We start from the raw sequence: 12,022 nt of genomic DNA, 5'->3' as shown, positions 1-12,022 counted from the left end.
CCCTAGCAATCAAAGCCCTTGGATGATGACTTTGAAGGCATTAGCTAGTGAACATCTTATTACTCACCCTGATCATGAGTGAAGAACTGTGCCTCTCATTTCCAACTGAGTAAAGTCTGGGAAAGGCATCTGGATAACTGAAACTTTTAGGAAGTCATATCCCACCATCATTTTCTGTTAGTTGGGTACATAGATGATAAATATAAGTAATCACATATTATCATGCTTTGATAATGGAAAATATATGTCATATATTCCAAGTGGAAAATTTCTTAATATATGAGAAAGCCCAATGCATGTAAGCATGGAATTGCCAAGAGACTTTTGAGTACTGTTATTCTTGCCTGGAGAATCCCACGGACAGGAGCCTGGCAGGTTACAGTCCATGGGGTGGCAAAAAGTCAGACATGACTGAGGTGACTTAGCGTAGCAGATTGAAACTATAATATTTGAAGAGCTGCCATAGAGAAAAGGCCTATAGATTTAGTAAACAGTCTTTGAAAACCATGGAGACTGGAAGAGTTTCTCTTGGGCAAAAAGACATTAAGAAATTATGATGAGGTAACCATTTTTGCAGCTGATTGGGGGACTATCATGTGTCTGCAGTTTTATTTACATTATCTTAATCTTTCAAATTGGGAGAAGGCAATGGCACCCCACTCCAGTACTGTTGCCTGGAATATCCCATGGACGGAGAAGCCTGGTAGGCTGCAGTCCATGGAGTCGCACAGAGTTGGACACGACTGAAGTGACTTAGCAGCAATCTTTCAAATTAACCTACAAAGAGGTTCTTATTTCATTTTATTCATGAGGACACTAGGAAATAGGAAGTTATATAATTTGCCTGTTTACAGAGCCTGTAAATTGTCAGACTTGAGATCTAAATCCAGGTCTATCTGACCCATAGCCTGCAATTTTTCCAGTGTGCAAAATAAACTGATGTTTATTAGGCAAACGAATAATGCTATACCTATTTCCTTCTGCCAATGTGTGAATGGTGGATTACAAAGGATATACCAGAGATGGCTGAATTGCCAATGGACCTCTTCAGGAAGAAGGTGTGCTGGACCTGAGTATTATTAGAAATGTATACATTCATCACATATGTTTTGAAGCCCCTCCATGTTCATGACATAATATGAAGTTTGACAAGTGATACAAAGGTGACTGCATCTGCAACTCAAATAGTGCATGCAAGACTAAAGTTTAAAATGTAAAAATGACCTAGGAGCAAAGATTCAGGAAAGACGAGGATGATGAACAAGAGCACTGAGGGTGGGGCCTGTGCTACCTGCATGTTGGAGTGAAGATGATAATCTTTTAATCTGAAAGTCAAAGGCTGGGACAGAGACAAGGACATCAGATTAGGACACAGTTGACCCTTTGATTTCATCAGTTCAGTTCAGTTCAGTCACTCAGTTGTGTCCTACTCTTTGTGACCCCATGAATCGCAGCATGCCAGGCCTCCCTGTCCATCACCAACTCCCGGAGTTCACTCAGACTTACGTCCATCAAGTCAGTGATGCCATCCAGCCATCTCATCCTCTGTCTTCCCCTTCTCCTCCTGCCCCCATCCCTCCCAGCATCAGAGTCTTTTCCAGTGAGTCAACTTTTCGCATGAGGTGGCCAAAGTACTGGAGTTTCAGCTTCAGCATCATTCCTTCCAAAGAAATCCCAGGGCTGATCTCCTTCAGAATGGACTGGTTGGATCTCCTTGCAGTCCAGGGGACTCTCAAGAGTCTTCTCCAACACCACACTTCAAAAGCCTCAATTCTTTGGCACTCAGCCTTCTTCACAGTCCAACTCTCACATCCATACATGACCACAGGAAACACCATAGCCTTGACTAGACGGGCCTTTGTTGGCAAAGTAATGTCTCTGCTTTTCAATATACTATCTAGGTTGGTCATAACTTTTCTTCCAAGGAGTAAGCGTCTTTTAATTTCATGGCTGCAGTCACCATCTGCAGTAATTTTGGAGCCCCCCAAAAATAAAGTCTGACACTGTTTCCACTGTTTCCCCATCTATTTCCCATGAAGTGGTGGGACTAGATGCCATGATCTTAGTTTTCTGAATGTTGAGTTTTAAGCCAACTTTTTCACTCTCCTCTTTCACCTTCATCAAGAGGCTTTTTAGTTCCTCTTCACTTTCTGCCATAAGGGTGGTATCATCTGCATACCTGAGGTTTTTGATATTTCTCCCAGCAATCTTGATTCCAGCTTGTGGTTCTTCCAGCTCAGCATTTCTCATGATGTAGTCTGCATAGAAGTTAAATAAGCAGGGTGACAATATGCAGCCTTGACATACTCCTTTTCCTATTTGGAACCAGTCTGTTGTTCCATGTCCAGTTCTAACTGTTTCTTCCTGACCTGCATACAAATTTCTCAAGAGGCAGGTCAAGTGGTCTGGTATTCCCATCTCTTTCAGAATTTTCCACAGTTTATTGTGATCCACACAGTCAAAGGCTTTGGCATAGTTAATAAAGCAGAAATAGATGTTTTTCTGGAATTCTCTTGCTTTTTCGATGATCCAGTGATGTTGGCAATTTGGTCTCTGGTTCCTCTGCCTTTCCTAAAACCAGATTGAACAACTGGAAGTTCAGGGTTCACGTATTGCTGAAGCCTGGCTTGGAGAATTTTGAGCATTACTTTACTAGTGTGTGAGATGAGTGCAATTGTGTGGTAGTTTGAGCATTCTTTGGCATTGCCTTTATTTGGGATTGGAATGAAAACTTTGATTTCATAATTCTAAGTAAATAATTCAATATGTCTGAGGTTTCAACCTCCTCTTTTGTGGGAATCCTGGGAAAACCTTTTCTGTGCCTTGGTTTCCTTATTCGTGATATAGGATTAATTGTACAGACGTTGCCTATCTCATACCATTGTTTTAAGTGTCAATCTGAGACACTTACAGAGTTTTTAAGTTCTATACAAATGAATCATCAACTTTATGAAATTATAATTAGTCCTTAGAGACCATAAGATATGACTGACAGATATGAGAAACACACAAATTCAACATTTGATCCAGCAGCCCCCAATCAGAAGGATACAAATGAGGGGCCAAGATAGTTCAGGTGGGACTTCAGCTGGAAACTGAAGGTAGTCATTTGCTTACAGACAGACATAGCAATACTCGTTAAACAACAAAAGGATCAGTAGCATGATATAGGTAAACCTGAAACGTCCATAGAATAATAACATTATAGGTTACTGACTGATGCTGAGTCATTTGATCTGGATGTAAAGTGGCAATTTTATTATGAGGTTTCTGAAAAGGAAAATCAAGGTTTAAATGATTACCTGATTTTGAGCCTTTTTTTTTTTTTCTGTGCAAGGAGAAAAGTATGGGAAGTGAGCTCTCAGTTGTTGAAGGAAGGAGGTGGTATCTGGTGAAGGAAGATCAGTGCTGTGTTTTGACATTTAAACCCCAGTGAGACCTATGGCAACCACAGAGGGATGGAGCACTCTGATTACTGTCTTGTCGCTGCTTTCTCGAGGCACTTACGTTACAGTGCCTCCCATACCCTTTACTATCCAGCACCCCATTAACTGGACAGCTTCTGTTGATAATCACTCCCCAATCAGAGAAATAGCTCCATGTTAACTGAGGCTCATAAAGATGATGCACTGGCCTCATAGTATGATTCTAAAGCCACTTATGAATCATCAAGGTGTGGTGAATTATGTTCAGAAAAAATTTTTTGCCCCAAATATTTTGTTATGTTCTGTATACCTTACAATAGGTAGATTATCTCAGTTGTGAGCTTTTGATTGTCAGAACATGTGATTAGTGAGAATGCTTTTTTCCCTATGCTGAATAGAAGTTACTATCTTACTGATTTGGTGATGTCATAGGTTGGTGAAAATTCAAATTGGATCACGTTCCTGAGGTCACAAATTTTAAGTTAAATGCTGTCTACAAGGTGAAACTCAGGATATAAAGGGAGAAGAGAGATTCTGCAAGTAGTTGGAATAAACAGTGGACAATTCATATTTATCTATCACCTATCTATCATTATTCACACAACCTCATTGTTAAGCATCTTGATGCTGGAGAAAGTGGAATGTAAACTGGTAACTTAAGAGGCCAGGACCAGGGGAAGAAATTTGGTTGAAGTGGTCATTTTTTTTAAGTTTATTTATTTATTTAGGTTGCGCTGGGTCTTCATTGCTGCACGTGGGCCTTCTCTAGTTGGAGCGAGTAGAGGCTACTCTTCTTGTGGTGCCTGGACTCTAGGAGCACAGGCTTCAGTGGTTGCAGCACAAGGGTTCAACAGTCATGGCACATGGGCTTAGCTGCTCCATGACATGTGGAATCTTCCCAGACCAAGGTTTCGGCCTGTGTCCTCTGCATTGGCAAGCAGATTCTTATCCACTGTACCACGGAAGAAGTCCTGAGGTGGCCATTAGTCCACATCTCAATATCCAAGTAGCCATAACACTGCTCCATAAAGAGGTCCAATTCCTGTTGCAATGGCAGCAGAAATCTCACTTAAAAGACTCTTTGGGATGCTTTGTAGTATTGTGATTATGTGCAGAAGAATGTCAGTCAAAATTTGTGGTGTGGACAGCTGGGACTCAGAGTGCAGCAGAAGTTCAGAGCCACCAACAAGAGACACAGGAATTCAGCCCAGCTGTCTGTCTCAAAGGGGAGCTGTACTGCAATCAGTACACCAGAGCAGAAGCTGGGCTCTAAACAGGGGTTAAGAGGGGAGAAGTTAGAGGATAAAGCTGGAGCTTAGAAGGCATGAGGGTGTCTGGGCCATCATTGGCACACAGATAGCAATTCTCAGACAGCTACACTGATTTTACTCACAAGGAAGTATCAGATTTCCTTCTACATTTGGGGGCTATGTGTACAGGCTTCTGATCTTTATACCTACAGGGAAGTCAGGGTTTTGGTTGTGAGGATGACATTGACGTTTTCCCATTGCTATTCTGCCACCTACCAACTTTCTATTCTGATAAAGTTCTCACAGAGAGAACTTTAGTTCTCTTTACTGAGGTGGATGGGCAGCCAGGTCATTATAGACATTGTCACATTTTGAGGTTCTTCAAAAGAACTTTTTCTAATGAAAAGTTTTGGCTGAAAAAAATCCATTTTGAACCTTTAGAGATGTTACAGAGGGAATGGATAGCTAGGAGATAACCTGTAATAGAACAGTTCCTGAAGGATTTTTGTTGTTGCAAATGTAAAAATAGAACAAATTTAACCAAACTGGATGACTAAGATGAAAAAAATCAGTGCCTCATAGCCAATCATATCTTTGCTTCTATGTTAGAAATACCATGTTAGATCTATTCCCATGGTAGACTGACTTTCAAAATTTAAGAATTTGCTAGGATAGGGGTTTATTCTGAACATTCATCTTCATCAAGATGGGTAGTTTAAAACTTTCAATTTTGTCATGGTTTTAAAACTGTTTGTGGAAGCCTTTGTCTCTTCCCGTTGAATTGGGAGAGAAAGGAAATCTGATCTGGCTGTGGCAGAAATCACACCTTTTGACTTCTGAGACTTGAGTAGAAAAAGCCTCGTAACTCTTGGTGGTTTCTTTTGGGAGATTCTCTTTAAGACCCTTTGGCTGCCACGTAAGAAGTTCAGCTTCCCTGAGACCAGAATGTGGAGAGAGCACACAGAATAATCACATGTACAGAGAGATGCTCAAGGAGCCCCAGAAATTCCAGTCACAGCTGTTCTGAGTCTTCCTAGTCCAAGCACCAGACATGTGAATAAAGAAATATTTGGATCCACCGAAGTCACTATTCCACTGCAAACTCTCTGAAGACCTTGAGGAAGAATGGCCTCACTGTCTTAGTCCATTTGGGCTGCCTTAAAAAAAGTACCATCAACTGGGTAGTCCCCACTCCAGTACTCTTGCCTGGAAAATCCCATGGATGGAGGAGCCTGGTGGGCTGCAGTCCATGGGGTCTCTAAGAGTCAGACACGACTGAGCGACTTCACTTTCACTTTTCACTTTCATCCATTGGAGAAGGAAATGGCAACCATCTCCAGTGTTCTTGCCTGGAGAATATCCCAGGGACCAGGGAGCCTGGTAGGCTGCCCTCTATAGGGTCACACAGAGTTGGACACGACTGAAGTGACTTAGCAGCAGCAGCAGCAACTGGGTAGTCCACAAACAATACAAATATATTTTTCACAGTTCTAGAGGCTGGAAAGTCCAAGATTATTGTTCCAACAGATCCAGTGTCTGCTAAAAACACTACTTCCTCAGAGATAGTCATCTTCTCACTGTAACCTCACATAACATGATGGAAGGAGCAATGGAGCTTTCTTCAGTCTCTTTTACGAGGGCCTTAATTACATTTACGGGGGCTCCACCTTCATAACCCAATCCCCCGCCCCCCCAAATGCCCCACCTTCTAATATTATCACATTGGGATTAAGGTTTCAACATATGAATTTGGGGAGTGAACACAAACATCCAGTCTATAACACTGAGCCCAGTCAATTTCCAGATTCACGAAAAAAATTGAAAGTTGTACTGTTTTATGTCATTCTTTTAGATGAGTCATCACCTGGCAATGGATAACCAGAATACAATTTTATGAACATTTCTATGGAGTCTCTGTTTTCTGATGGAGGGCAGGGGATATGGGCAGAAGTGGTAGTGAGAGGTACAGTCACTGAGTTTGGCAGGATGGCTAAACAGAATGAGGTGGAAGTTGCTCCTTATGCTTTATTGCAACAATAGTTCTGCTCTTCCTACTCACTGTGACTTCACACTGTCCCTTCAACCTTTCCCTTTCCTCCTTGTGTTCATTGCACCCCTTTGCAGAATACATATGTAGCCTCTTACAAGATTCCCTGACTTTCTTAAAGTTGGTTGAGGCCAGAGTGATATAAATATGCCCCCTCTTGTCTAGTCCTAAAAACTTTTAGTGCCTGGTCCTAAAAACTTTCTATGTGACACTTGGATACTCTCTTTCAGCAATGATCTTGGAGGCCACATGCTTCAGAAGTTGTAGGAGGACAACTCAGCCTTCATTGGTTGTGACATGAGGAAGAAATAAACTTTTATTAAACCACTGAGATGCTGAATATCAAGGTTATTTGTTCAGTAGTCAGTGAGCATTACCTTAACTTACATAGAATCCTTTGACCTGACTTGCTTTTTGTTGGCATGGAAGGCACCTATGGGGAGAAGTCCTTTCTTTTCTTTTTTTTTTAAGAAATATTTATTTACTTTATTTGGCTGTGCCCGGTCCTAGCTGTGCCATGCAAGATCCAGTTCCCTGGCCAGGGATTGAACCTGTGTCCTCTGCACTAGGAGCATGGAGTTTTAACCACTGGACTGTCAGAGAAGTCCTGGGGAGCAGTCCTTTCTGTGACTATCTCACAAAACCTCAGCACATCCTCTCATTCATTACTTCCACCAGTTTTACTGAGATATAATTAACATACAGCATTGTATTGTTAAGGTGTAGAGCATCATGATTTGAGTGCACTCACTCATTTCCAACCCTTCTGTCGGGGACATAGAAGATGCTCAAAGAGGCAGAACCCCCTTGGGACTCTGAGCTCTATTCCCTGTTATACTCACCTCAGTCTTAAAAAATCAAATGTTTCTAACTTTTGCTAAGAGAACTTGGTGGTCATGTTTCCTTGTCATTGGGGCTAATGGTTTACAGACAGGAGATCAAAATACTGTATTTCATAACTGAATTTTCTCTCCTAAAGAAATTGCATTAATAAACTTCCAAAGCAGGTGACATAATAGTAGGGGAAGAAATGTACAGAAAACTATCAATTCCTCTTACCTCCCAAGGAAGACTGAGTTTTTTTCAAAGATACTGTTTTCTGTGAGTCAAATTAAAATACATTTTTCTACAGATAAGTCAGCTTCTCCATTGAAAGCCAATTCTAGGAAGAGTGAGCCAGTCCAGAAAATGAAACAGTGGTGTAGAAAAGTTAAGCTATAATCCGGCTTTTCAGTTGAAGCATTCTCAAGAGTTGTGTATTTTCCAACCGTCCCTCTCCAGTGAAAAGGGAAAGAGGTAAAACAGTACTCTCAAATTCTCTTCTAATTCTCATAGTCATTATCTCTTTCCTGGTTGCTCTGTATTTTTCTCTCCACCACACAAACACATGAGTATTCCTGTTTCTAATCATCCAACAGCATATGAGGATAATGGCCATCTTAGACCATTGAGAGATGCTCAGAGGTGATGGGGGAGGGGAAGAGGGCTCAACTACCCTTTGCCCCAGGAGGGAGCTCTTCCGGCCAGAAGCTAATAGCCCAACACCGCCCCGCAGGTCATTTGATCCCACAGTTAAGGAAAAAAAAAAAATTGCTGGCACCGGAGATAAAAGGGATATAATGAAAATGTAAACGAAAAACTTTATACTAGGCATGGCCTGACAGAGGGAAGATTGATATCCCATGATGCTTTGTCTTGATGAGACAATGAAAAATAACCACCACAGCAGCTGTGTCAATATCAGACTTGGTAATGCACCACTGGCTGTGGGTTTTTATTTAATCCGCTTTGCTTTAAGATGATAACGGTTGTTACTTTTCAGTGCCTGTCTGTCAGCGCCCAGCATTGCAATATTCCTCCGCAGCTCTGCGAGCGGGTTTCATTTATTTTAAAATACCATTTCACACACTGCTGACTTTTAACAGTGTTCTGTGTGAGTTTGTGAGATTGAATAGTGACAGAAACAACACTTTTTATGAGAATACAGAATATTAAAAACGGGGCACAATATACAGATGGCAGTTTTCACTACAGCTTGTTTTTTTTCCCCCTTGCTTCTGCTACTGAGCTTTCCCACTGAATGCATTTGTAGTAACACCATAAATGTCACTTTCACTGACTGCCTTTTGGCATTTTATTTAAATGGAATTCAACTCCGGCTTGCTCCTGCCACTGTTGCCGCCTCTGTTACCAACTTGTTTCAGGGTGGCCCCGTTTTACAGAAGCGTGCCATTGGCTTCATTCCTCGGAGTCCCAGACTGGGAAATACGGGAATAACTGTTCAAACCCTAATGGTTAGGAGCCTAGATCTAAAGATTCCAAAAGAAAGACTTCACTAGCAGAGATTACTGTATACAGACGGGTTTGACCTTTGCAGCAACCATTTAGTAAAAAGTACTTTTGAACTCTGAGAATACTTCTGACTGGGACATAAAGTACTTCCCTGTTGTGGGGAAAAGCCAACATACACCAACTGTCTTCGGTTGAATGCCACAGGAGAACAGAGAGACAGGCTCTGAGTGACGTATCTAGGTCTTGCGTCTATCAGTGCTGACTAGCAACACTTCGGTTGGGACGTTTACCTGGGCCCTAGGTTCTCTCCACCGATCCTTATCTTGGCAGATACACGCTTATGCTGCTGGGTCTCTAGACGTTTACCAGGGGTGGCATTTTGCTGCCAACACGATGTTGACATGTGCAAATTCCCCCTTCTCTCTTGCATGAAACATTGGTTTCTCCATCAATTCCAGACTCAAAGTAGAATAGACAGTGGTGATGAAGCCTTTTTCCTGGGAGAACCTGCAACTTGGGGAAAGCTGGTTTCTTGTCTAGGCCAAATGAGGCTAGAAATGATCTGCTTAATCCAGCCATATAAATGCATTCACATCTCTCAGGCTCAGGCCTGACTCAGAGGCCTAAGAGATTTCCAGCTGAGAGCTCAAATTTTCAGAAAATTGGAAATCTTTACAGAAAAAAAAAAAAAATTAAGCAGAAAATGCAATTGAAAGCCTCAGTCCTGACCTGGAGACCGGTCTTCATGGACTTCTTGTACAATATCCCTTAGATACAGGTAGAGATGAGTAGGTCCAAAAGCATTTTTGAAAACCTGACTAGTTTGTGAAGACATTTGAAAGTCTGTCTTGTCTGTCTCAATCTCTTTTTGTCCTTTTTTAAAAAATTAATTAATTAGACTGCATTGGGTTTTAGTTGTGGCGTGCAAACAGTTGTGGCATGTGGAATCTAGTTCCCTGATCAGGGGTCAAACCCAGGCCCCCTGCATTGGGAGCATGAAATCTTAGCCACTGGATCACCAGGGAAGTCCCTCTTTTAGTCTTTTTAATTAGAAAAGTTGGGAGAGTTAGGAATGGAAGACTGGAGAGATCCCCATAAAATGAACTTTGGAATCTCTTTGTTATGAACTGGTCACACTTCAATTAGCTTCCCTAAGGCTTTCAGAAGTGCCAAAGGAAAGGCAACAGGGCAACAAATTTGGCCACAAAAATATTTAAATGAAGTTGGGCAATGAAACTATTTAAGACTCCTGAAATAAAGGAGGAAAGAAAGAGAAAGGAGAAGTGGAGCCCAAGCAAGGACATTTTATACTATGCATGCATTTTAGGTAATACCAGCACAGGAGTCTGTCTCTTCAAATGCACTCCCTATCCGAGTGACTCTAAACAGTGTTTTTAAGTCAAAAAATCTTGTGTGTTATTCTAAACTTCTCCTTGTTTGGCAACCCTCTCCTCCGATCAGTCACTAATTTCTGACAGATCTTACTATGACTTAAATGCATCTATTTCTCTTCATCCTCGCTTCCACCACATTAATTTGTATCATTGTTGATAAATCACTCGTCTCCTTGTCCTCTTTTCTCCTTAAATCCATCTGTAATAAATGTTGCTGGAGTAATATTCTAAAACAACGATCTGCTGGTGACACTTCAACCTTCAAAACCTATGCACCATTTCTCACTGAGGTGACCTCACAAAAGAAGTTTTCTGAGTGCTTGAGCTCACTACCACCTCTGTCTTTTACTTACTGTAAGCATCTCTCATTTGACTTGGCTTGTGTTTGTTGCCTTTTTTTGAATGTCCTAAACAGTTTATTAGGTAAGAATTTTATAAACATTACTTATATTAGCAGTAGCAGTGGAGCTCGGGCTGGAGAGTATTACGTTGTCTCCAGGCTGTCCAGGAAGAACCACCAGTTTTGTGCAGGGACAAGTGACCCTTTCCAACACCAGGGCTCTTTCTGCCTGGTGATGTCAGCCTATGCTTGTGGACTGGTTTGGTGATCCACGGGGTGTCAGGGTTTCTGATGAAAACTTTATGGAGTGGATCAATGGGAATAACCTCGAAGATTCATACACAGAATCATCCCTAACACAGGGAGATCCCACAGGCCCTGCAGTGGCATCCAGCTTGCTCCTTGGCAACAGACTGAAGGCTTTGAGCAAGTTTGAGCTGGTTGACCCCATGGTGGACAGGCTTGCATAGGTGGCATCCTTAGAAACTGAGCATTTGCAGCCACCATGGTGCACAGGAATCCAATATATGACATGACCTTGCTTGGCCTTGTATCTCAGCCTGTGTGCCTGTTGGCTGGGTGGGGTGCGGGGGCTGGGGGCAATGCAGTGCAGGATGGAGAGCTGGCAGTACTGCCAGCAACGTACCCTGAGGGCACCATGTCCACTGCTTCTTCCTCCCTAGTTCCTGGAGGTGTCTGTAAGTGTCCATCTGAGTTCACCTGATGGCTGCCGCCACATGGAAAGGCCATCGCCCTTTTAAAATCTCTCTTGCATATGTCTTTTCTCCTGTCTTAGAATGTAAGGGATCACATTTATGTTCTTTGGTGTCATCAACAGCAGCTAGTTGGCTGTTAGATGCAGTGCCATAACCCCACTAAATGGTAAATATTCATAGGGTTTGCTGAATATTTGTATCTGTCTAATGTGCAGCAGAGTTCCTGACCCAGTTATCAAGGATACAGCTTTTTGAAACTTAAGGCACTAGCTATGATGCAGAAGTAAAGCATCTCTCCGTTATGGATGGTCACCAGAATGATCTGCAACCAAACTTAGTGGGGAAAAGTCCCTGTATGAGAGTGGAGATCCCAGGGTTTGCCTAGAAAATCTTGGGTTAGAGATGGTATTTCTACTTCCAAATCCTTCTACTCAACTACACTGACTCTTTAATTTTTTTGGACATGATTAGAATTGAGGCTAGTAATTCTTCTCTAGGTCTATTGACACATTTCTCCTACCATCTTAACTAGTGAGTCAGCAAAATAGCTCTCTCTCC

At 42.0% G+C, this 12,022-nt stretch overlaps 1 pseudogene; it reads right to left on the bottom strand.

The window, feature by feature from the left end:
• Positions 1-10,858: 10,858 nt before the first annotated feature.
• On the bottom strand, positions 10,859-11,458 carry LOC113882593 (annotated as a pseudogene).
• Between the last annotated feature and the right edge of the window lie 564 nt (positions 11,459-12,022).

Source organism: Bos indicus x Bos taurus, chromosome 3, assembly GCF_003369695.1.
Source record: "Bos indicus x Bos taurus breed Angus x Brahman F1 hybrid chromosome 3, Bos_hybrid_MaternalHap_v2.0, whole genome shotgun sequence".
Classification (NCBI taxonomy): Eukaryota; Metazoa; Chordata; class Mammalia; order Artiodactyla; family Bovidae; genus Bos; species Bos indicus x Bos taurus.
Note: the sequence above shows the minus strand (reverse complement) of the source record. Positions and strands in the feature narration are given on the sequence as shown.